The sequence below is a fragment of the Mobula birostris genome, chromosome 2 (assembly GCF_030028105.1).
Source record: "Mobula birostris isolate sMobBir1 chromosome 2, sMobBir1.hap1, whole genome shotgun sequence".
Lineage (NCBI taxonomy): Eukaryota > Metazoa > Chordata > Chondrichthyes > Myliobatiformes > Myliobatidae > Mobula > Mobula birostris.
In genome coordinates this window covers 178,095,719-178,119,665 of record NC_092371.1, presented here as the reverse complement: position 1 = coordinate 178,119,665, position 23,947 = coordinate 178,095,719, and the positions used below count along the sequence as shown (strand labels likewise).

The 23,947-nt window shown below is 43.8% G+C and overlaps 1 protein-coding gene across 1 annotated transcript in view; it reads left to right on the top strand.

The window, feature by feature from the left end:
- The first annotated feature begins 539 nt into the window (after nt 1-539).
- Nucleotides 540-23,947, top strand: part of cln8 (CLN8 transmembrane ER and ERGIC protein) — a 36,520-nt gene continuing 13,112 nt past the window's right edge. The window contains exon 1 of the mRNA XM_072278290.1: nt 540-614. The gene's annotated coding sequence lies outside the window, so the exon portion shown is untranslated. The remainder of the gene's footprint in view (nt 615-23,947) is intronic.

The window sequence follows — 23,947 nt, the reverse complement described above, 5'->3', positions numbered from 1 at the left end:
TTTATGGGGGCCACGGTAGCGCAGCAGTTAGCGCGATGCAAGACAGCTAGGGGTGTTCGAGTTCAGAGTTCAATTCTGTCTGTAAGGAGTCTCTGCATCTCCTTCTCGTGGAATGCGCGGTTTCCCCCGGCTGCTCAGGTGTCCTCCCACAGTACAAAGGCGTACCGGGTAGGTTAATTGGTCATTGTAAATTGTCCCGTGAATAGATTAGTGTGAATCGGGGGTTGCTGGGGCGCCGCAACTCGAAAGACCAGAAGGATATTCCGCGCTGTATCATTAAATAAATAAAATAAGTGCGTGTTGTTCTGGATTTCCGGCATCAGCAGACTCTCGTATTTATGACTGACAGCGAAGCTTCAGGGCACGATCGGAGGAGCTGCGCCATGAATGCCAGGTTCCCCTCCCACTACAACTCCGCAGTTCCGCAGCATCCAATCAGTTCGTGAGCGTCATAGTCCAGCCCCGCCCCCTCCTCTGACTTGTTTACCCTCTCCCTACCGGATTGACGTCGCGGGCTGCCAATGACAAAGCGCAGACTTGGGCAGGGGAAGAGTACGTACGGTGAGTGGGTCACGTGGCAAAGCCGGCGGCGATGAGCGAGGACGTGGGAGGCGGTGAGTGCGGTCGGAGTCGGAGACGGAGACTGAGACCCGGGGAACCGGTGTGGTGTGGGGGAGTGGTACTCAGGGGACTGGGGAAAGGCGGAATCGGGAGTCTGGAGAGTTGCTGTGCGGCTTTGCATGTTGTGGGCTCGGCGGCACTGGAGAGGACGGTTTGGAGTTGCAGGGTTTGAAGGTAGAACAGTGACTGGCGGTGGGATGGTGGATCTCCTGAGACAGTGAGAGATGTTAGACCATAAAACGAGCAGAATTAGGTCATTCGGCTCTTCGAGTCTGTTCCACACGGCACTGAAACGGGTTCAACTGGTCGATGTCGACTAAAAATTCCCATCTAAGTTAGTTACATTTGTCCTTGTTTGGCCCATATCTCTCTAAACCTTTCTTATCCATATACCTGTTCAAGTGTTTTAAACGCTGTCAGTATACCTACGTCAATCACTTCACCTAACAGCTGCATACACGTACTCTATGTGAAAAAAATTCTCCTTAGGTTCCCATTAAATATCTCCCCTCGCACTGAAAACTTATGTCTTCTAGTTATAAGGTCACTATTTATTCACCCATGAACTGCAGGAAACTGAGTAGTCTTATAGAAGAATATAATGAGAATCAGGTTTAATATCACAGGTATGTGTCATTTAAATTTGTTATGCAGCAGCAGTAGGCTGTTATACATAATAAAATTGAATTATAGTAAAAATATATGCAGAAATGTAGTGAGGTAGTGTTCATGGGTTCAATGTCTTCAGAAATCTGATAGCAGAGAGGGGAAAAAACTGTTCCTGCATCATTGAGTGTGTGTCTTCAGGCTCCTGCCCACCCATCCTGTGGTAGCAATAAGAAGAGGGCATGCCTTGGGTGATGGGGATCCTTAATGACGAATGCCACCTTTTTGAGGACTTGGTTCCAAAATGCATTAGGCTTGTTTAGATGTTCCTTTGTAAACTTCTGACGCTGAATTTTGTGCTGAGGACACAGGAAAGGTTTTGTTCTGATGACTCTTCCATGGTGGTCATATTTGTGCAAGTGTCGCTGCACAGTAGAACAGTGCACCACCACTCCAGAGTCTGCTAAATCTTCCTGAAGGTCTTTTGCAGTCAAATGGGGTTTTGATTTGCCTTTCTAGCAATCCTACGAGCAGTTCTCTTGGAAAATTTTTTTGGTTTTCCAGACCTCAGCTTGACCTCCACCGTTCCTGTTAACTGCCATTTCTTAATTAGGTTATGAACTGAGGAAACAGCTACTTGAAAACGCTTTGCTATCTTCTTATAGCCTTCTCCTGCTTTGCGGGCATCATTTATTTTAATTTTCAGAGTGCTAGGCAGCTGCTTAGAGGAGCCCATGGCTGCTGATTGTTGGGACAAGGTTTGAGTATTTATAAAGCTTTGAAATTTGTATCACCTGGCCTTTCCTAAAGATGACTGTGAACAAACCATAGCCCTAACAAGCTAATTAAGGTCTGAGACCTTGATAAAAGTTACCTGAGAGCTCAAATCTCGTGGGGTGCCCAAACTTTTGCATGGTGTTCCTTTCTTTTTTTTTACACTCTAAAATTGTACAAGACAAAAATAATAATCTTGCTTAAAATGTTGAAAAGAATGTTTCATCTTTAACTTTATGACTTTTGGAAATCAGTTGATCTTCTACTCTCTTAACTATTCACAGTAACAGAAATTTTGACCAGGGGCGCCCAAACTTTTGCATGCCACTGTACATATAGTCCTCTAATCCCAAGAAGGTTGGAAGCTGAAATTTTCGGATATCTCCAAGGCATTGTTTAGTTCCTAGATAATGTTAAGAGTTTAATCTAGGAACTGACATAGAAGAAAATTTGGTAAACCATATACACAGCATGTATGCGGAGCACATGTCACAAAGTTTCTGTTTATTATCCAGGATTGATGTTGAATCTAATTCAGTAACTCCAGAATTCTCCGACGTGTTTGGGTGCTTAATGGTCAGTATTGACCTGTTGGATTAAAGGACAATATTCCTCAAAAGCTCTACTTATTACACAAAGATCAGGGTCAGTTTATTATCACTGTATATCATCACATTCAATCTTGAGATTCATCTTTTTGTGGGCATAATAAATCCAATAACCCTAATAGAATCACTGCACCAATAGGGCAGGCAACCAGTGTGGAAAAGACAACAAACAGCAAATACAAAAAGAAAGAAAAAAGATAAATAACTAATAAATATTGAGAACACGGGATGAAGAGTCCTTGTAAGTGGCTCCATAGGCTGTGGGAGCAGTTCATTGAGGGGCGAGTGAAGTTATCCCCTTCGGTTCAAGAGCCTGTTGGTTGAGGGGTTATACCAGTTCCTGAACCTGGTGGTGTGAGTCCTGAGGTACCACCTTCCTAATGGCAATAGCAGGAAGAAAGCCTGACCTGGGTGGTGGATGTTCCTGATGTTGGATGCTGCTTTCTTATGACAACGCTCCATGTAAATGTGTTCAAAGGATTTGTTAGCTACATTTTTACATAAGGTCTTTGTGAATATTCGGCTTTTGAGAATGAAAATCAAATGTTTACTTAGTTGATTTAGGGAATCTAATTTGCAGTGGTATTAGATATGAAGAAAATTGTCTGTTCTAATGGGCTCAGATAAGTAGAACAATGAAATCAAATTTGCTCTCTAAGTTTCCTTGGCAGAGTTGCCATTTAATAATGAAATAACTGGATTCCAACACCGTATTTCTGAGGTTAGTTTTATCATGACCTAATTTTTCCTTCAATGGTTGTGATACTAGAAGCTGACAAAAAAAAAACACAAGGGGAGTCTTGATTGTTTGGTTGAAGTAATCATTCACGTTTTTTTTCTGAGCTGTGAATTTCTTCAGAGTAAAGAAGAAAGAATCAGTGCCACAGATGGACCAGCCAACCAAGTGTTTGGTTTTGATAGTGGTATTGGTTTATTATTGTCACATGTACCAAGATACAGTCAAAAACTTGTCTTGCATACTAATATTACAGATTAATCATTACACAGGGCATTGAGTTAGAGCTAAGTAAAATAATAACAATACAGAATAAAGTGTAAAATTACAGAGAATGTGCAGTGCAAGTGAATGATTAAGTACAAGATCATAATGAGGTAGATTGCGAGGCCAAGAGTTCATCTTATTTACAAGAGGTCTGTTCAAGAGTTTGATACAGGTGTGACAGAAGGTGTTCTTGAGCTTGGTGGTATATGCTTCCGGGCTTTTGTATCTTCTGCCTGATGGGAGGTGGAGAAGAGAGAGTGTGTGTGTGTGTGGTGGGTGAGGGGGGTCTTTGATTATACAGGCTACTTTGCTGAGGCAGCAAGAAGTATAGAGTTTATAAGAGTGGAGGCTGGTTTCTGTAACGTGCTGAGCTGTGTCCACAACTCTGCAGTTTTTCTCAATCACATGCAGAGCAGATGCTGTACCTAGTTGTGATAATGTATCTCCCAACATTGGCAATTACCATGTTGATGTAATTGTTTCTGTTGCTATCGCCATCTCGTCAATAATACTAAAGGTAGAATTATCAGTGCAGTTTCAGTCAGGGCACTGTTTCATGCAAGATAACATATCCTCTTTAGTTTCCCCTTTATAACTTTCTGATCAACACAATGCTTGAGGAAGTGAAATCTTTAGCTAATTTTGTAGTTAGGGTTGGTAATCTGCTATAAATTCTCACAGAGAAAAAAAAATTGCAGAAGCTATTTCACCATTAGCAACACACATCAAAGTTGCTGGTGAACGCAGCAGGCCAGACAGCATCTGTAGGAAGAGGTGCAGTCGACGTTTCAGGCCGAGACCCTTTGTCAGGACTAACTGAAGGAAGAGTGAGTAAGGGATTTGAAAGTTGGAGGGGGAGGGGGAGATCCAAAATGATAGGAGAAGACAGGAGGGGGAGGGATAGAGCCAAGAGCTGGACAGGTGATAGGCAAAAGGGGATACGAGAGGATCATGGGACAGGAGGTCCGGGAAGAAAGACAAAGAGTAGGGGGGGGGACCCAGAGGATGGGCAAGAGGTATATTGAGAGGGACAGAGGGAGAAAAAGGAGAGTGAGAGAAAGAATGTGTGCATAAAAATAAGTAACATGATCCTCTCATATCCCCTTTTGCCTATCACCTGTCCAGCTCTTGGCTCTATCCCTCCCCCTCCTGTCTTCTCCTATCATTTTGGATCTCCCCCTCCCCCTCCAACTTTCAAATCCCTTACTCACTCTTCCTTCAGTTAGTCCTGACGAAGGGTCTCGGCCTGAAACGTCGATTGCACCTCTTCCTACAGATGCTGCCTGGCCTGCTGCATTCACCAGCAACTTTGATGTGTGTTGCTTGAATTTCCAGCATCTGCAGAATTCCTGTTGTTTGTATTTCAGCATTATTTTATTTTGAATAAGTGAGTGAGATAAACATGTTGCCACAGTTAAATTGAAGGTTTCAAGAGCCGCTGAGTTGGCAGGTGAAGTTGTTGAGCTATTGAGCTCAGAGGAAGCAGAAGTCTTATTTGTGAAGTAGGTAAGTGGAACTGGACCAGCACTGGGAATGCTACAATTAGCTGTTAGTTTGCTGGGAATCCCAGGAGAGACAATTATTCGAGCTGGAATCATGCTTGTATGGATAGCTACTGGGCAGCACTTGGAAATATTGATTTTTGATCACTCGGCTCAAAGAAAAAACTGTGGTGTCACAGGTAGACAGGGTGGTGAGGAAAGGTTTTGTCAGTCAGGGCATTGAACTCAGGAGTTGTGATGCTACGTTACATTATGCAGGATGTTTGTGAGGCTGCTTCCTGGAGAGGCAGCTCCTTAGAGACTGGAGCTGAAGTTCGATGACCTTTGGCTTCTTAGGGAAAGTGAAGAGGTAATAGGAAGGAGCTACAAGGAGGTAGTCATCCCAAGGCTACAGGAGATAGATAAATGGGTGACTGTCAGGAGAGGAAAGTGAGAGTGCCAAATAGTGGAAAGCCCTGTGGCCATCCCCCTCAATGGCCCGGGGGGGGGGAGGGGGAGATGGGGGAATGGTCCTATCTGGCAGAAGCAACAGCAGCCATGCCTCTGCCACTCACTCTGGCCCTGTGGTTCAAAAGGGTAGGGAACGCAAGATGATGGCAGCAGTAATAGGGGGCTCTATAGTTAGTGGACAGATAGACAATTCTGTGGATGCAAAAAAGAAACACGAAAGGTAGTTTGCCTCCTGGGTGCCAGGGTCTGCGATGTTTCTGAACACATCCACAATAACCTGAAAAAGGAGGGTGAGCAGCTAGAAGTCATTGGCGGCAATATGTACCACAACATAGATAGAAAAAGGGAGGAGATCCTGAGAACAGAATACAGGAAAGAAGCTGAGAAGCAGGACCTCAAGTGTAGTAATCTTGGGATTGCTGCCTGTGCCACGTGACAGTGATGATAGGAATAGAATGAGGTGGAAGATATCCAAGATATCTTGAAGATGTCCTGATATCCTGAAGTGGGAGGGAGAGGAGCCAGAAGTCATGGTACATATAGGTACCAATGACATAGGTAGGAAAAGGGGAGAGGTCCTGAAAGGAGAACATAGGGAGTTGAGAAAAAGGACCGCAAGGGTAGTAATCTTGGGATTACTGCCTGTGCCACGCAACAGTGAGAGTAGGAATGTAATGAGGTGGAGGATGAATGTGTGGCTGAGGGATTGGAGCAGGGGGCAGGGATTCAAGTTTTTGGATCATTGGGACCTCGTTTGGCGCAGGCGTGACCTGTACAAAAAGCACGGGTTACACTTGAATCCTAGGGGGGGCCCAATATCCTGGCGGGGAGATTTGTGAAGGCTACTGAGGTGACTTTAAATTAGAATGGTTGGGGGGGTGAGAATCAAATTGAAGAGACTAGGAGAGAGGAGGTTAGTTCACAAATAGAGAAAGCTAGTAGACAGTGTGAGGGAGGATAGGCAGGGGACAGAGATCGGGAGCACTCAGACCAAAGATGTAGGGGAGAAGGAAGAAAAAGTTTGCTCCATTAAGAATAAAAAGAGAGTAACAGGTGGAGAGTTTCTTAAATACATCTATTTTAATGTTAGGAGCATTGTAAGAAAGGTGGATGAGCTTAGAGCATGGAGTGATACTTGGAAATATGATGTAGCTATTAGTGAAACGTGGTTGCAGGAGGGGTGTGATTGGCAACTAAATATTCCAGGATTTCGTTGCTTCAGGTGTGATAAAATGGGAAGGGCAAGAGGGGGAGGTGTTGCATTGCTTGTCAGAGAAAATATAACAGCGGTGCTCTGGCAGGATAGATTAGTGGACTCGTCTAGGGAGGCTATTTGGGTAGAATTGAGGAATAGGAAAGGTGTAGTGACGCTTATAGGGGTGTATTATAGACCACCTAATTGGGACTGAGAACTGGAGGAGCAAATTTGTAAGGAGATAGCAGATATTTGTAGTAAGCACAAGGTTGTGATTGTGGGAGATTTTAATCTTCCACACATAGACTGGGAAGCTCATTCTGTAAAAGGGCTGGATGGTTTGGAGTTTGTCAAATGTGTGCAAGATAGCTTTTTGCAGCAGTACATAGGGGTACCAACTTGAGAAAGGGCAGTGTTGGATCTCCTGTTCGGGAATGAGATAGGGCAGGTGACAGAGGTATGTGTTGGGGAGCACTTCGGGTCCAGTGATCACAATACCATTAGTTTCAATATAATTATAGAGAAGGATAGGTCTGGAACCAGGGTTGAGATCTTTGATTGGAGAAAGGCTAACTTTGAGGAGATGCGAAAGGATTTAGAAGGAGTAGATTGGGACAATTTGTTTTATGGGAAGGACGTACTAGAGAAATGGAGGTCATTTAAAGTGAAATTTTGAGGGTACAGGATCTTTATGTTCCTGTTAGGTTGAAAGGAAAGGTTAAAAGTTTGAGAGAGCCATGGTTTTCAAGAGATATTGGAAACTTGCTTCGGAAAAAGAGATCTACAATAAATATAGGCAGCTTGGAGTTAATGAGGTGCCTCGAGGAATATAAAGAATGTAAAAAGAATCTTAAGAAAGAAATTAGAAAAGCTAAAAGAAGATACGAGACTGCTTTGGCAAGTAAGGTGAAAATGAGTCCAAAGGGTTTCTATAGTTATATTAATAACAAAGGATAGTGAGGGATAAAATTGGTCCCTTAGAGAATCAGAGTGGATGGCTATGTGCGGAGCCAAAAGAGATGGGGGAGATTTTGAACAATTTCTTTGGTGTTCACTAAGGAGAAGGATATTGAATTGTGTAAGGTAAAGGAAACAAGAAGGGTAGTTATGGAAAGTATGACGATTAAAGAAGAGGAAGTACTGGTGCTTTTTAAGGAATATAAAAGTGGATAAGTCTCTGGGTCCGGACAAGATATTCCCTAGGACCTTGAGGGAAGTTAGTGCGGAAATAGCAGCGGCTCTGACAGAAATATTTCAAATGTCATTAGAAATGGGGATGGTGCCGGAGGATTGGCGTATTGCTCTTGTGGTTCCATTGTTTAAAAAGGGTTCCAAGAGTAAACCTAGCAATTATCGCCTGTGAGTTTGACGTCAGTGGTGGGTAAATTGATGGAAAGTATTCTTAGAGATGGCAGAAATAATTAACTGGATAGCCAGGGTCTGATTAGGAACAGTCAACATGGATTTGTGCGTGGAAGGTCATGTTTGACAAATCTTACTGAATTGTTTGATGAGGTTACTTGGAAAGTTGACGAGGGTAAAGCGGTGGATGTTGTCTATATGGACTTCAGTAAGGCCTTTGACAAGGTTCCACACGGAAGGTTAGTTGGAAGGTTCAATTGTTAGGCATTAATATGGAAGTAATAAAATGGATTCAGCAGTGGCTGGATGGGAGACACCAGAGAGTAGTGATGGATAACTGTGTGTTAGATTGGAGGACGGTGTGTAGCGGTGTGCCTCAGCGATCTGTACTGGGGCCAATGTTTGTCATATATATTAATAATCTGGATGATGGGGTGGTAAATTGGATTAGTAAGTATGCAGATGATACTAAGATAGGTGGCGTTGTGGATAATGAAGTAGGTTTTCAAAGCTTGCAGAGAGATTTAGGCCAGTTAGAAGAGTGGGCTGAAAGATGCAGATGGATTTTAATGCTGAAAAATGTGGGGTGCTACATTTTGGTAGGACTAATCAAAATAGGACATACGCGGTAAATGGTAGGACATTGAAGAATGCTGTAGAACAGAGGGATCTAGGAATAATGGTGCATAGTTCCCTGAAGGTGGAATCTCATGTGGATAGGGTGGTGAAGAAAGCTTTTGGTATGCTGGCCTTTATAAGTCAGAGCATTGAGTGCAGGAGTTAGGATGTAATGTTGAAATTGTATAAGGCATTGGTGAGGCCAAATTTAGAGTATTGTGTACAGTTCTGGTCACCAAATTATAGGAAAGATGTCAATAAAGAGAGTACAGAGGAGATTTACTAAAACCGTGGTCCCCAACCACTGGGCCGCGGACCGGTACTGGGCCGCAGAGCATGTGCTACTGGGCCGCGAGGAAGTGATATGATTTGGCGATATGAGTCAGCTGCACCTTTCCTCATTCCGTCACGGCCACTGATCAGCCATTACGCATGCGAGGTCATGATCCGCGCGTCATCCGTGTCAGGGCGGGAAGGCGATCAACTCCTCGAGCCTGCAAATGACAACGGGCTGAAAAGTATGTTTGACATAACATCTCTGTCGGCATTTTGGATCAAAGTCAAGGCTAAATATCCTGAGATTGCCACGAAAGCACTGAAAACATTGCTTCCAATTCCAACATTTTTCTGCGAAGCGGAGTTTTCTGCAATGAATGCAACGAAAACTAAATCGCGGAATAGACTGGACATAAGGAACCCCCTTCGAGTATCGCTGTCTCCCATCACCCCTCAATAGGACCGTGTTGTTGCAGGAAAACAAGCCCAGGGCTCCCACTGATTCAGCGATATTGGTGTGTTGCAATGATTTTATATATTCATACGGGGAAAATATGTGCTGTGCATTTAATATCCAAATGTTACTTAAAATGTTATGATATTGACTTAAAAGTGACCTATATAACCGTATAACAATTACAGCACGGAAACAGGCCATCTCGGCTCTTCTAGTCCATGCCGAATGCTACTCTCACCTAGTCCCACTGACCTGCACTCAGCCCATAACCTTCCATTCCTTTCCTGTCCATATACCTATCCAATTTTTCTTTAAATGATCATATCGAACCGCTTCTGCCACTTCTACTGGAAGCTCGTTCAACACTTACTTCAAGCTCCCCTGATAATTGACTTATCATTATATTCATGCGAGGAAAATATGCGCTGTGTTTAATATTAAAATTGAGTGTATTACCCACTTATCACCTATATTCTGGTAGTGATCAACACCCACCCCCACGAACAGAATTGCCAAAAAGGATTTGCTTGGGGGGTGGGTGGAGATCGGCAGGTCACGAAGCGCATGCGCATTGGAGCCTGTACAAGGCTTCATGGTCATTGTAGTCTTTTGGGTAAACAACGCATTTGACTGCTACTCTTGACCGTTGGCAACCCTACCCCCCCCCCCGGTTGGCCGGTCTGCAAGAATATTGTCAATATTAAACCAGTCCGCAGTGCAAACAAGGTTGGGGACCCCTGTACTAAAATGTTGCCTGGGTTTCATCTCCTAAGTTATAGAGAAAGGTTGAACAAGTTAGGTCTTCATTCTTTGGAGCGTAGAAGGTTGAGGGGGCACTTGATCAAGATGTTTAAAATTATGAGGGGGATAGATAGAGTTGACGTGGATAGGCTTTTTTCCATTGAGAGTGGGGGAGATTCAAACGAGGATGTGAGTTGAGAGTTAAAGAGTAAAAGCTTAGGAGTAACATGAGGGGGAACAACTTTACTCAGAGTGGTAGCTGTGTGGAACGAGCTTCCAGCAGAAGTGGTTGAGACAGGTTTGATGTTGTCATTTAAAGTTAAATTGGATAGATATATGGACAGGAAAGGAATGGAAGGTTATGGGCAGAGTGCAGGTCGGTGGGACGAGGTGAGAGTAAGAGTTTGGCATGGACTAGAAGGGCCGAGATGGCCTGTTTCTATGCTGTAATTGTTGTATGGTTATATGGTGGCAGATTTTGGATTATTGGATTGCCTTATGGAACAGGTGTGGCCTGTACAAAAGGGACGGGTTGCAGTTGAATCTGCGGGGGACCAATAATCTTGCTGGCAGGTTTACTAGAGCTATTGGGAGTACTTCAAACTAATATGGCATAAGAACATAAGAAATAGGAGCAGAAGTCGGCCATCTGGCCCATCGAACCTGCTCCACCGTTCTGATCATGGACTCATTTCCACCTACCTGCCTTTTGCCCAACCTTGTCTTAAATATATCTCGAGGGATGAGAACCAGTATGATGAGGATGAGCCACCAGGTTTACAAGTAAAGGAAAAATTTGCCTAACAAGTCTTTTAGAGTTCTTCAAGGAAGTAGCAGGTGGGGTGGACAAAAGAGGCAGTAGATGTCATTCACTTGGATATTCAGAAGGCATTTGATAAGGTACCACAAATGAGGCTGTTTAACAAGATAAAATCCTATGGTGTTACAGGAGCAATACTGGCATGGATAGAGGAATTGCTGACAGGCAGGAGGCAGCAAGTGGGAATAAAGGGAGCCTTTTCTTGTCGGCAGCCAGTGACTAGTGGTGTTCCTCGGGTCAGTACTGGGACAGCTACTTTTCACATTGTTTGTCAGTGATTTTGATAATGAAATTGATGGCTTTGTGGCAAAACTGCAGATGATGCAAGAGGAGGGGTAGGTAGTGCTGAGGAAGCAATGTGATTGCAACAGAACTTAGACAAATTGGAAGAATGGGCAAAAAAAGTGGCAGATAGAATACGGTGTTGGGAAATGTACGATAGTGCATTTTGGTATAAGGAACAATAGTGCAGACTGTTATCTAAAAGGGGAGAAGGTTAAAACATCGGAGGTGCAGGGGTACTTAGTCCTTATGCAAGATTCCCAGAAGGTTAATTTATAGGTTGAGTCTGTGGTAAAGAAGGCAAATGCATTTATTCATGGAGAATAGAATATAAAAGCAAGGAGATAATGCTGAGGCTTTATGTGACACTTGTCGGGCCACATTTGGAGTATTGTCAACAATTTTGGGCCCCACATCTCCGAAAGAATGTGTTTTCATTGGAGAGAGTCCGGAGGAGGTTTACAAAGATGATTTCGGGAATGAATCCGTTAACATAAGAGAAGTATGGCAGCTTTGGGCCTGTGCTCACTGGAATTCAGAAGAATGCGGAGAGGGATCTCATTGAAACTTACTGAATGTTGAAAGGACTAGATAGGGTGGATGTGGAGAGGATGTTTCCCATTGTGAGAGTATACAGAACTAGAGTGCACAACCTCAAAACTGAGGGGTGACATTTTAGATGGAGGTATGGAGGAATTCTTTTAGCCAGGGTGGTGAATCTGTGGAATGCTCAGCTACAGTCTACATTGGAAGCCAAGTTCCTGGGTATACTTAAGGTGGAAGTCCATGGATATATTTAGGGTGGAGCTTGATAGTTTCCTGATCAGTCAGGGCATCAAAGTATATGGCAAAAAAGCAGGTGTATGGGGTTGAGTGGGGTCTGGGATCACCCATGATGGAATGGCAGACAGACTTGATGGGCTGAGTGGCCTCATCTGCTCCTATGTCTTACGGAGTATTGTTTTCAGTTTTACTCGCCATGCTGTGGGAAAGATGTCATTAAGCTGGAAAGAGTGCAAAAAAAGATTTATGAGAATGGTTCCAGGGCTCATGGGACTGAGTTATAGGGACGATTGGACAGTCTATAATTTCATTCATTGCAAGAATGAGGAATGACTTCATGGTAAATTTTATTATTAAAATACATATATGTGACCTTGTGGAAGTGTACAAAATCACGAGGGGTATAAGGAGAGTGAATTAGCCCAGTCTTTACCCAGGGTTGGGAAATCATGAACTGGAAGACATAGGTTTAAGGTGAGAGGCTGAAGATTTAGAAATGGGCAACTTTTTCCACCTAAAGAGTGGTCATTGCATGGAATGAGCTACGAGAGGAAGTGGTTGAGGTAGGTATAATAATATTTAACACACATGGGTGGCAAAAGTTTAGAGGGAGACGGATCAAACACAGACAAATGCGACTAGCTTAGATTGGCATCGTGGTGGGCACAGAGGAGTTGGGCTGAAGGGCCTGTTTCCGTGTTGTATGACTCTGGTTGGAATATAGAACACAGCACATGAGCAGGCCCTTTGCCCACAGTGTTGTGCCAAACCAATGGAAAGGATAGTGAAATTTTTGTAACTGTCTAAGCATGCACAAAGTTTTGTTTGCTCCCTGAGCATTTTCAATTGAGGTGGGAAATTAATGCTGTACATTGGAATTGTTATGTAAGATCAAGCATTATTGTTCAGCAAGGAAATATGATCAGACTTGTATCCCATTAGATTGAGCTAGATTGCAATCTGATGAACTAAAGAGAGGGTTCTCCGCTAACTCCCTGTATTACTCCTGCATCTCGCAATGTGTTAATGAGTTCTGCAGATGATGGTAGGATTGAGATTGCTTGTTAGTAGAGGATTGTGAAAGTACACAGTTGGGTCATATACAGATGGATTGCTGTTTAGTTATATATGGTTACGATACCTGGTGATCAGATGAGATAAATGTGTAGGATCCACCTAAAGGCAAAGATTCACACTAACGCTAGAAGTGGAATATTGTGACAGACCAGAAATTAACCCTCAATTTTCCATTTGTATGGCTGTGGTGATAAATGAATTGAAATGTTACTTTGGCCTACTTTAAATAGTTTCCTAAAGGTATTCCCATTGTTTTTTGATTATAACTTTACAATCAATGCAGTGTTTCAAATAGAACACAGCAGTACAGCAGAAGAACAACCCCTTCGGCCCACTGTGTGTGTGCCAAATGCAATGACAAATTAAATCTCTTCTGCCTCCATATGGGTCTTACTCCTCCATTCCCTGCATGTTCAAGTTTTTATTTATTTTGGAGATAACGCATGGTAACTGGCCCTTCCAACCCAATGAGACAACGCCACCAATTACACCCAATTAATGTGCTAACCTATATGGCTCTGGAATGTAGGTGTAAACTGAAGCACCTGGAAGAAACCCATTCGGTCACGGGGAGAACGTACAAACTCCTTACAGAGTGCAGTGGAATTGAACCTTGGTCACAAGCAATGTAATAGCGTTATGCTAACTGCTATGTTACTGTGCCCCATGTGTCTAACTGAAAGTTTCTGAAGTACCACTATTGTATCACAAAGTTCAAAGTAAACTTATTAGCAGAGTGCATTTATTTCACCTTGTACAACCTTGGCATTCATGTTCTTGCAGGCATTCACAGTAGAACAGAGTCTTCACTGCCATGTCCGCCGCCGCCTCCACCACCATCCCTGGCGCTGCATTTCAGACACACATACCACTCTATGTAACAAAAAAATTGCTCTGCATGTCTTCTAAGTTTCTCCTCTCACCTTAAATGTATGTTCTCTAATAATCTTTGCATTTCCACCCTTGGGGAATAGAGACCAGCTGTTGACTCTGGTTCTTATCTTCTATCAGGTCTCCGCTCAGCATCCACCGCTCCAGAGAAAGCAGCCCAGGTTTGTCCAATCGCTCCTTATAGCTTGTCCTCTAATCCAGGCAGCATCCTGGTGAACCTCTTCTCCACCCTCTCCAAAGCCTCAATGTCCGGGATCTTCCGGAGTAATTGATCGTTGTGTGGAAATGTTGATTGGGTTGGCTGCTTTTTTGCAGGCTGTCCCCAGCACACCAGACATAGAAGCAGAGTTAGGACAATCAGCCCATTGAGTCTGCTGTGTTATTCCATCATGCCGGATTTATTATCCCTCTCGACCCCATTTTCCTGCTTTCTCCCCCTAACCTTTGATGTCCTGATTAATCAAGAACCTATCAACCTCCTTTTTAAATATACACTTTGCCATGGTTGATGCATTGTTCAGTATTCTCTAATCTAACAGAGTGCGAAGTCACCTTCTCCACAAGGACTAGAGAGGTTAATAGCCCAGTTTACCCTTGATGACTGCAATTGGAAATGTGTACAAAATGCTGGTCTTGTCAGTCAATGTGAATTTTTTAAAATTACATGGTGGGATTAACATAAACATTCCAGCATCTGCTGTTTCCTGTGTCTTTGCTTGTCCTTTCAGTCGAGAGGAAATACGACATAACAGCTGCAAAGTGAGAAGTGTGTGGGTTTATTTTGGTTCTCTTTTTCCACATTTTGAGGTTTAAAATTCTCTGTAAAGTTACCACACCGTTTTACTGGAAGTAGAATTAGATTCTGTCCCATTGCTTGCTCTTTTGCAGTACTTTCAAAAGGCCACACAGTGGTCGCCGGAGTTGAATATGGAATAGGAACAGCAAACACAAATGTGGACAGAAAGGCAAAGAACAGTATGTTTATGTACACCATTTAGCTTCCTTGTTCAGGCTTGGGAGGACTGTTGGTGGGGTCGTGTTGCTTTCAATCTGCCACCTGGTCTGTGGAATCCAAACCTAGATCAGTGCATTCTTACAGGTTTCCCATGCATTATTGTGGATCCTTTCGTTGCTCACCTTCACTCCATTCCACCCTTTCCCCCCCCCAATCTATCTGTAGAACACTCTACTGTCAATTCCCTTTGTGTATATTAATGTTTCCAGCGACCCCTCATTGACTCCTCTGTGCCAAGAGGACTAACCGCTGTGGTCTATCCTGTTGCAATGGTCAAGTCGCTGGACCAGTAACTTCGACTGAGTTCACATTCCACCCAGCAGTTGTTGGATTATCAGGCCAATCTTCCATGGATTGCCTTGCCTTATCATTGTAAAATAAACCTACTGATGTTTAATAGAGAAGGAGTTCTGGAATTCTGGTGTCATTGCCTTCGCTGTTCATACTAGTATGGTTTACTTTTCAAGACCCCTGAATCGCCAAGAAAGGTTTGGGGTCAGGAAACTGCACACCCTCCTCCTTCCTCCAGGTTTGCATTTGGGGTCACTAATGGCTGACTTCCTGATGATGAGATTGAGGGCTGACTTGATGGAGGTATATAAGATTATGAGAGTGCAGACAGGGTGAAAGCACAAGGTCTTTTTCCCAGGGAAGGAGTGCTAACAATACGAGGGTGTAGGTTTAGGATCAGAAACAAGAGATTTAGAAGGTTAATTAGGGGTAGCTTTTTCACAAAGAAAGTGGTGTGTATTTAGACTAAGTTGCCAAAAATAGTGATTGAGGCAGGCGTATTAGCCGCATTTAAAAGCCATCCAGATAAGTGCATGTATAGGAGAGGTTTAGAGGGCTGTGGACCAAATACAGGCAGATGGGGCTCGCTTGCTCGGCATGGATCAATTGGGTTAAGACCGTAAGACAAAGGAGCAAAATTAGCCACTCAGCCTTTCGAGTCTGCTCCACCATTCCATCATGGCTGATCCCAGATCCCAATCAACCCCATACACCTGCCTTCTTGCCATAACCTTTGATGACCTGACCAATCAGGAAGCTATCAGTTTTCACTTGAAATATACCCACGGTCTTGGCCTCCACAGCTGTCTGTGGTAGAGCATTCCACAGATTCACTACTCTCTGGTTAAAAAAGTTCCTCCTTACCTCCGTTCTAAAGGATCGCCCCTCAATTTTGAGACTGTGCCTCCTAGTTCTGGACCACTATAGGAAACATCCTCTCTACATCCACTTTATCTAGTCCGTTCAACATTTGGTAGGTTTCAATGAGATCCTTTCCCACATTCTTCTAAATTCCAGGGAGTACAGGCCCAAAGCTACCAAATGCTCTGCATATGTTAACCCTTCTTTCCCAAAATCATCCTCCTGAACTTCCTCTGGACTCTCTCCAATGACAATTCATGTTTTCTGAAATGGGCCCAAAACTGACAATTCATGTTTTCTGAAATGTGGGGCCCAAAACTGTTGACAATACATCAAATGGTGACCTGACTGGTGTCCTATAAAGCCTCAGCATTATCGCCTTGTTTTTATATTCTATTCCCCTTGAAATGAATGCTAACATTGCATTTGCCGCCTTTACCATAGACTTAACCTGTAAACTAGCCTTCTGGGAGGCTTCCACGAGGACTCCTAAGTCCTTTTGCACCTCTGATGTTTGAATTTTCTCCCCATTTAGATTATAGTCTGCACTTTTATTTCTTTTACCAAAATGCATTATCATACATTTCCCAACACTGTATTCCATCTGCCACTTTTTTGCCCATACTTACAATTTATCTACTGTAATCGTATTGCTTCCTCAGCACTACCCCTACACCACCCCCATCTTCGTATCATCTGCAAACTTTGCCTCAAAGCTATCAATTCCATTATGTAAATTATTGACAAACAATATGAAAAGTAGTGATCCGGATACTATCCCCTGAGGATCACCACTAGTCACTGGCAGCGAATCAGATAAGACCCCCATTATTCACACTCGCTGCCTTCTGCATGTCAGCATTCCTCTATCCATGCCAGTATCTTTCCTGTAATGCCATGGGATTTTATTTGTTAAGCAACCTCATGTGTGGCATCTTATCAAATGCCGTCTGAAAATCCAAGTAAATGACAGCCACTGTCTCCTTTGTCCACCCTGTTTGTTACTTCCTCGAAGAACTCTAACAGATCTGTTAGGTAAAATTTCCCTTTACAGAAACCATGCTGACTTTGACTTATTTTATTATTAGTCTCCAAGTACCCCAAAACTTCATCCTTAATGACAGACTTCAACACTTTCCCAACCACTGAGGTTAGGCTAACTGGCCTATAATTTCCTTTCTTTTGCCTGCCTCCCTTCTTAAAGAGTGGAGTGCCATTTGCAATTTTCTAGTCCTGTGGGACCATGTCAGAATCAAGTGATTCTTGAAAGATCATAACCAATGCACCTGCTATCTTTTGAGCAACCTCTTTCAGAACTCTGGGATGTAGTCCATCTGGTCCAGGTGACTTATCCATCTTAAGACCTTTGAGTTTGCCTAGCGCTTTTTCCTTTGTAATAGCAACAGAATTTGAGAGGGAGCACTCCTGGTCTCTGAAACTAACAAACCTCTGGCATACTGCTAGTGTTTTCCATAGTGAAGACAGATGCAAAGTACTTACTAAGTTCATCTGACATTTCTTTGTCTCCCATTACTACCTCCAGCATTGTTTTCCAGTGGTCCAGTATCAACTCTCGCCTTCCTTTTACTCTTTCTATGACTAAACAATTCTTCTTCGTCGTCGTCTTGTTTTACGGCGGTTGGCACCCAGCTTAATGGTGCATTACTGCCACCTTCTGCTCTGGAGTGTGCAATAGACTTACATTCTAAATCCCTTCTCTCTCCCCCCCCTCTCCCCCCCCCTCTCCCCCCCCCTCTCCCCCCCCCTCTCCCCCCCCTCTCCCCCCCTCTCCCCCCCCTCTCCCCCCCCTCTCCCCCCCCTCTCCCCCCCCTCTCCCCCCCCTCTCCCCCCCCTCTCCCCCCCCCTCTCCCCCCCCCTCTCCCCCCCCTCTCCCCCCCCTCTCCCCCCCTCTCCCCCCCCTCTCCCCCCCCTCTCCCCCCCTCTCCCCCCCCTCTCCCCCCCCCCTCTCCCCCCCCCCTCTCCCCCCCCCTCTCCCCCCCCCCTCTCCCCCCCCCCTCTCCCCCCCCCCTCTCCCCCCCCCCTCTCCCCCCCCCCTCTCCCCCCCCCCTCTCCCCCCCCCTCTCCCCCCCCCTCTCCCCTACCTACACTTTATCCTCCCATCTTTGGCCATCCTAGTACCCTATTCCTGCTTATCCGTCATATCCTATATTAAAAAAAAACCCTGTACCCCTTAAGAAAACTAAAACTACCCTAACCTGTGCTCTCTCACCCATGCCCAGCAACCCTTTTAATGTGAATTCCTGCACTCCCAGTTCCCTTAGATTGATTATCATCATCTCTCTCTGTATCCCATACTTCCTGCAACTCAGAACTACATGTTCTACTGACTCCTCTTCCTGACATTCCTCTCACAATCCTGTCTGGTGTTTCCCTATCATTTTCAATGTTTTGTTTAATGCACAGTGCCTCAACCTTAATCTCGTCCACACAGTTTCCTCTCTTCCGTATCCACTAACTACTGTAGTACCTGTAACATATTTTCTTTCTTTAATGCCCTCTTTACCAACTCATTCCCCTTCACCCCTACGTGTGCTGGAACCCAAAGAAATTTTACCTGACCTCCCTGATTTGCAATTCTTGTGACTGACTGAAGGACTTCATAAAGTACATCTTGCCGACTGTCTAAGTGAAAAGACCTTAAACTTGCTAGAACTGAGGATGAATCTGAGCATATGAACATTTTGACTTTCTCCACCCATTGCACCGCAACCAACACTGCCAGCATCTCCACTGTATACACCCCTAACTTATTAGATGTTCTTCTGCTGATTCCAATTTCTTTTGCTGGTATAGCCACCCCAAACCCTGTCACTCCTGTTTCAGGTTCCTTAGCACCATCCGTATAAATCTGAGTATAATCTGTATACTTTTCCATCACATGACAGTTAAATGCACTTACCAAATCAGTTTTATATTTTCCTATCTTTTTTACCTCTAACAAATGCCAGTCTATGTCAGGCCATACAAGCTTCCATGGAGCTACAACCGGATAAACTACTGAAGGACTTATCCTTAGATCAAACACTCCACATTCTTTAGCAATATCTTTCCCTACCCAACTAAAGTTATTCCTCTGAAACCACCCATTTTCCCAGCACACCTGCAACACTCCTTTAGCAGGGTGAGAATTATTGTGCCCCTGCAAATTAGCCTGGTAGTTTGCCATCAATTGCATCCTTCTTGGTTCCAAAGGCATTACTCCCACTTCTACCTGTAGGGCTGATGATACTGATGATGTTTTAAAAGCCTCACTGCACACTCTCAAAGCCTGAGCCTGAATCACATCCAGTTTCCTTATAAGAGACCTAACTGCTGATCCATATGCTATATTTCCATAGTCCAACACAGATCTTACTAAAGCCACATACATTCTCTTGCTCCCCATTCCCTACCAGTCAAACATCTCATCACATCTATTACTTTTTTACATTTCTCCTCAACTTTCCTGATTTGGTCTGCCCATGTTAATTGTGAATCTCCCAGAAATTTAAATGATCCAACCCTTTCTAATTCAATCCCTTACGTCCTTAACTTCTTTCCTACCTCAATTCTTTTACTGGTGAACAATACAGTTTGAGTTTTTTCTGCTGAAAATCTACATCCTCAATCATAACCCCACTCCACCACTTCATTAATTGCTCCTTGTAGTTTCCTGATTATATGCTCCATGTTCCTGCCTCTTTTCGACAAGGCCCCATCATCTGCGAACAGTGACCTACCTATGTCCACTGGCACCTTTGTGAAGATATCATTGATCATGATGGTGAAAAGTAACAGCCTAATCACACTACTTGGAGGTGTGCCATTTCCCACTGTGTACTGTTTTGATCATTCTGATCCAATCCGAACTTGAATTTCTCTACCAAACAAAAAATCTTCAATCCAATTTAAAAACTCTCCCACCAACCCCCATCTTGTACAGTTTAGTTGACAATCCTTCCTTCCACATCACATCATAGGCTTTTCAATGTCAAAAAACACTGCAACTACTGACTCTTTATGTGCCTGGGCCTTTCTTATTTCAGTCTCTAACCTTATCACGGAGTCCATGGAATTCCTTCCCTTCCTAAAACCACTCTGATAACTTGCCAGCATTCCCCTCTTCTCAAGCTCATACGATAACCTTTCTGTTATCATTCTTTCCACTATCTTACATATATTTGATGTTAATGCTGATGGTCTGCAGCTAGTGGGTTTAGACGGATCCTTGCCAGGTTTCCTTATTGGAATTACTACTGCTTCTTTCCATGCACTTGGTAATCTTCCTCCCTCCCACACTCTGTTTTAAAAATGCAGCAACTTCAAGAGCGCCCCTTCTCCTAGGTTTTTTAGCATCACTGAGCATATCAGATCTTTCCCTGGGGATGTTGGTCTAAACAAATTTTCAGTTCAATATAAAGTATGCTGCTTTATATTATTGGCTAGTTTGATTTCATATTTCATCTTTTCCCGTATGGTTTTTTTATTTGCCTTTTAGATTTTAAAAGCTTCCCAATCATCTAACTTCCCACTCACTTTTGCTACCTTGTATGGTATTTCTTTGGCTTTTATGCAGTCCTTAATTTCCCTTGTCAGCTACAGTTGCCTACCCTTGCCATTTGAGAACTACTTCTGTGGGACATATCTATCCAGCACCTTGTGAACTATTCCCAGAAACCTCAGCCACCTCTGCTCTGCTGTCAACCCCATCATTATCCCCCTCCAATGCACCTGGGCAAGCTCCTCTCTAATGCCTCTGTAATTCCCTTTATTCCATTGTGATACTGATACATCTGACTGGTGTTTCTCATTCTCATATTGCAGTATGAATTCAATCATATTATGATCACTGCCTCCTAATGGTTGAAGGTCTATCTGACTCTATGATTTTTTAAAAAATACCTTGGTCCTGGAAGCAAAAAGGTAAAATCTTCTGCAGAAAATGCTGGAACTACTTAATGAAGCACAGTCATAGTAGGTGTCTGAGTTACCATTAATGTGTCATCTGGGCCTCTTGGCAGTCATTTGCATCATGGGATCTAACTTTGCATCGATCCCTGGAATTTCCTGCGCCCTCAGTGGCCCTGTCTACTTCTGCTAAATTGTGGTGCGAGCAAATAGGGGAAGTGGTCCAGTTGTGGGCAGGCTAGTCTAATTAAAATTCATATGACTTCCTTGCAGTTGTACTTTGTTCATAACCCTTGGATTTATGAACGAAACCACTTCCTCTGTCTGCCTTCCCACTTTCACTGAGCTCTACCTGCCTGGTCACAGACTTTCCCTTTTACAACTGTGACCTCTTGTCTATATTTTTGATACCAAAGTGGATGTGGATTGCTCCTCACATTGCAGAAGGTGATATCCCCTGCATCTGCCTTCCAGGTCTTGATTAGTTGGAGGAGATGCTTTTGAAGAAAGATCATACCTGGCATGAATAGTATGAAGGTAGAATGGTTGTTGTTAACTCATATAGCTGGGTAAGTAGTGAGTACTGCATTACACCCCTGATATGTATCCTGTGGGTGGAGGAAGAGATTTGGAGCATAGAACAGTACAGTGCAGGAAAGGCTGTTTGGCCCACAATGTTGTGCTGACCTTTTAATTATATTTTACCCAAATGGCACACAGACTTGTAACGATCTTGACTGCTTGGGGTCAGGACCACTCAACCAGTGGGTGCTGATGGTGAGGTCCTGATCTTAACACCGAGGGGAGGTGGTCACTGTCAAGCTATGTGGCCTTCCAGCTGAGGAGATGTTGCTCAGAAACCCTGTTTCACTGTGTGAGGTGTTTTACTGTGCTCCTGCAGTGAGGGCCAGGGGGCAGTCTGAGGATGTAACAGCTGCTATATAAATCCGTCTTGTTTCCTTTTCCTTCTCTGCCAAAGTCTGTGCCTACCATTTCTCCATTGCAAGTATCTCGGGAAATGTCCTGTCAGTTGCACTACTGTACTGTTGTTAAGACTGATGGTCATTATAATCAGAACAGCACAGCTCAGGATCACCACACAATGCCTGTGCTGAACATGATGGTGAACTAAACATGTTCATGATCCTTATACCTCCATTCCCTGCATTTTAATTGATGTAACTAACTGTTGTATCTGCCCTGGCAGCCTATTACTGCCACCCACCACTCTCTGTATAAAAGAATGAAAAGTTCTCCTTTACATTTTTTAATCTTTTTCCACTCTCGCTTAAAATCCTTGCCCTTTAGTATTTGGCATTGTATTTTGGGTAAAAGTTTCTGATTTTACACACTCAGAATCTGCCATTGCCTCTCATAATTTTATAAACTATTGTCAGGTCTCCCTTCAGCCTCTGCCACTCCAGAGAAGAAGACTGTAGTTTGTCCAACCTCTCCATATGACACACCCTTTAAATCAGGCAGCATCCTGATAAACCTCTTTGACACCGAGCAGTACAGCACAGTACGGGTCCTTTGGCCCACAGTGTTGGGCTGACCTTTTTCAACCTCCTGCACAATCAGTCAAGCTCTGGTAACTACACCCCTCTATTCTACACCTCCCACATATTTTCCCTTATCCCACTGGGCACTTTCTCCTTCCCCTCCTCCTCCCCCTCCCTGATCTTCACAACCCTCCCATAACCCACCCCTTCCTCCATTTGGTTCCCCAACTATTTTTTTTCTCCCATGTTGTATAGTCCTCTGTTATCTGTATAGTCCTCTGTCCCCTTTAGCCCTTGCCTTTTTCATCTTTCACCTCCCAGCTTCTCACATCATTCCCTGCCCTCCTACCTCTCCCTCACCTAGTCACGTCTATCACCCATCAGCTTGTATCCTCTCTCCACCCTTTTATACCGGCTTCTGCCCTGTCTTTTTCCAGTCCTGATAAAGAGCTTCAGCCCAAAACATCAACTGTTCCCTCTGTAGATGCTGCGTGACCTGCTGAATCCCACCAGTATTTTGTGTGCTTTGCTCAAGATTTTCTGCAAACTCTTGCAAGACTGATATAATGACTGCCTATCACACGTAATCTACTGAGACTTCAGCCAAGCCACTTAAACATATAGGGGGGAGATTGAAAACTTGACTAGTGGTGTAATAACAACAACCTCTCACTCAGTGTAAATAAGACTGAGGAATTGATTGTAGACTTCAGGAGAGGGAAACTAGTGGTCCAAGAGCCAGTAATCATTGGTGGTTCAAAGGCGGAGAGGGTCAGTAACTTTAAATTCCTGGGTGTCATTATCTCAGAGGACCTGTCCTAGACCCATCATATAAATATTATTATAACAAAAGCAGAACAGTACCTCTACTTCCTCATGAGTCTGTGGAGGTTTGGCATGTCATTGAAAACCTTAGCAAGCTTCTATAGATGTGTGGTGGAAAGTGTGCTGACTGGTTGTATTACAGCCTGGTATTGAAGACCAATGCCTTTGAGCGGAAAATCCTACGTAAGGTAGTGGATTTGGCCAGTATATCACTGGTAAAACCCTCCCAACCATTCAGCAGATCTACATGAAATGTTGTCATAGAAAAGCAGCATCCATCATTAAAGATCCTCACCACCCAGCCAACACTCTTTTTTTCGTTGCTGCCATCAAGTGGAAGTTACAAGTGTCTCAGGACTCGCACCACCAGGTTTAAGAACAGTTATGACCCCTCAACCATCAGGCCCTTGAACAAAAGGGGATAACTTCGTACATTTAATGACTCTTGTATTGTTATTTAATGCTTGTTATTTATTGCT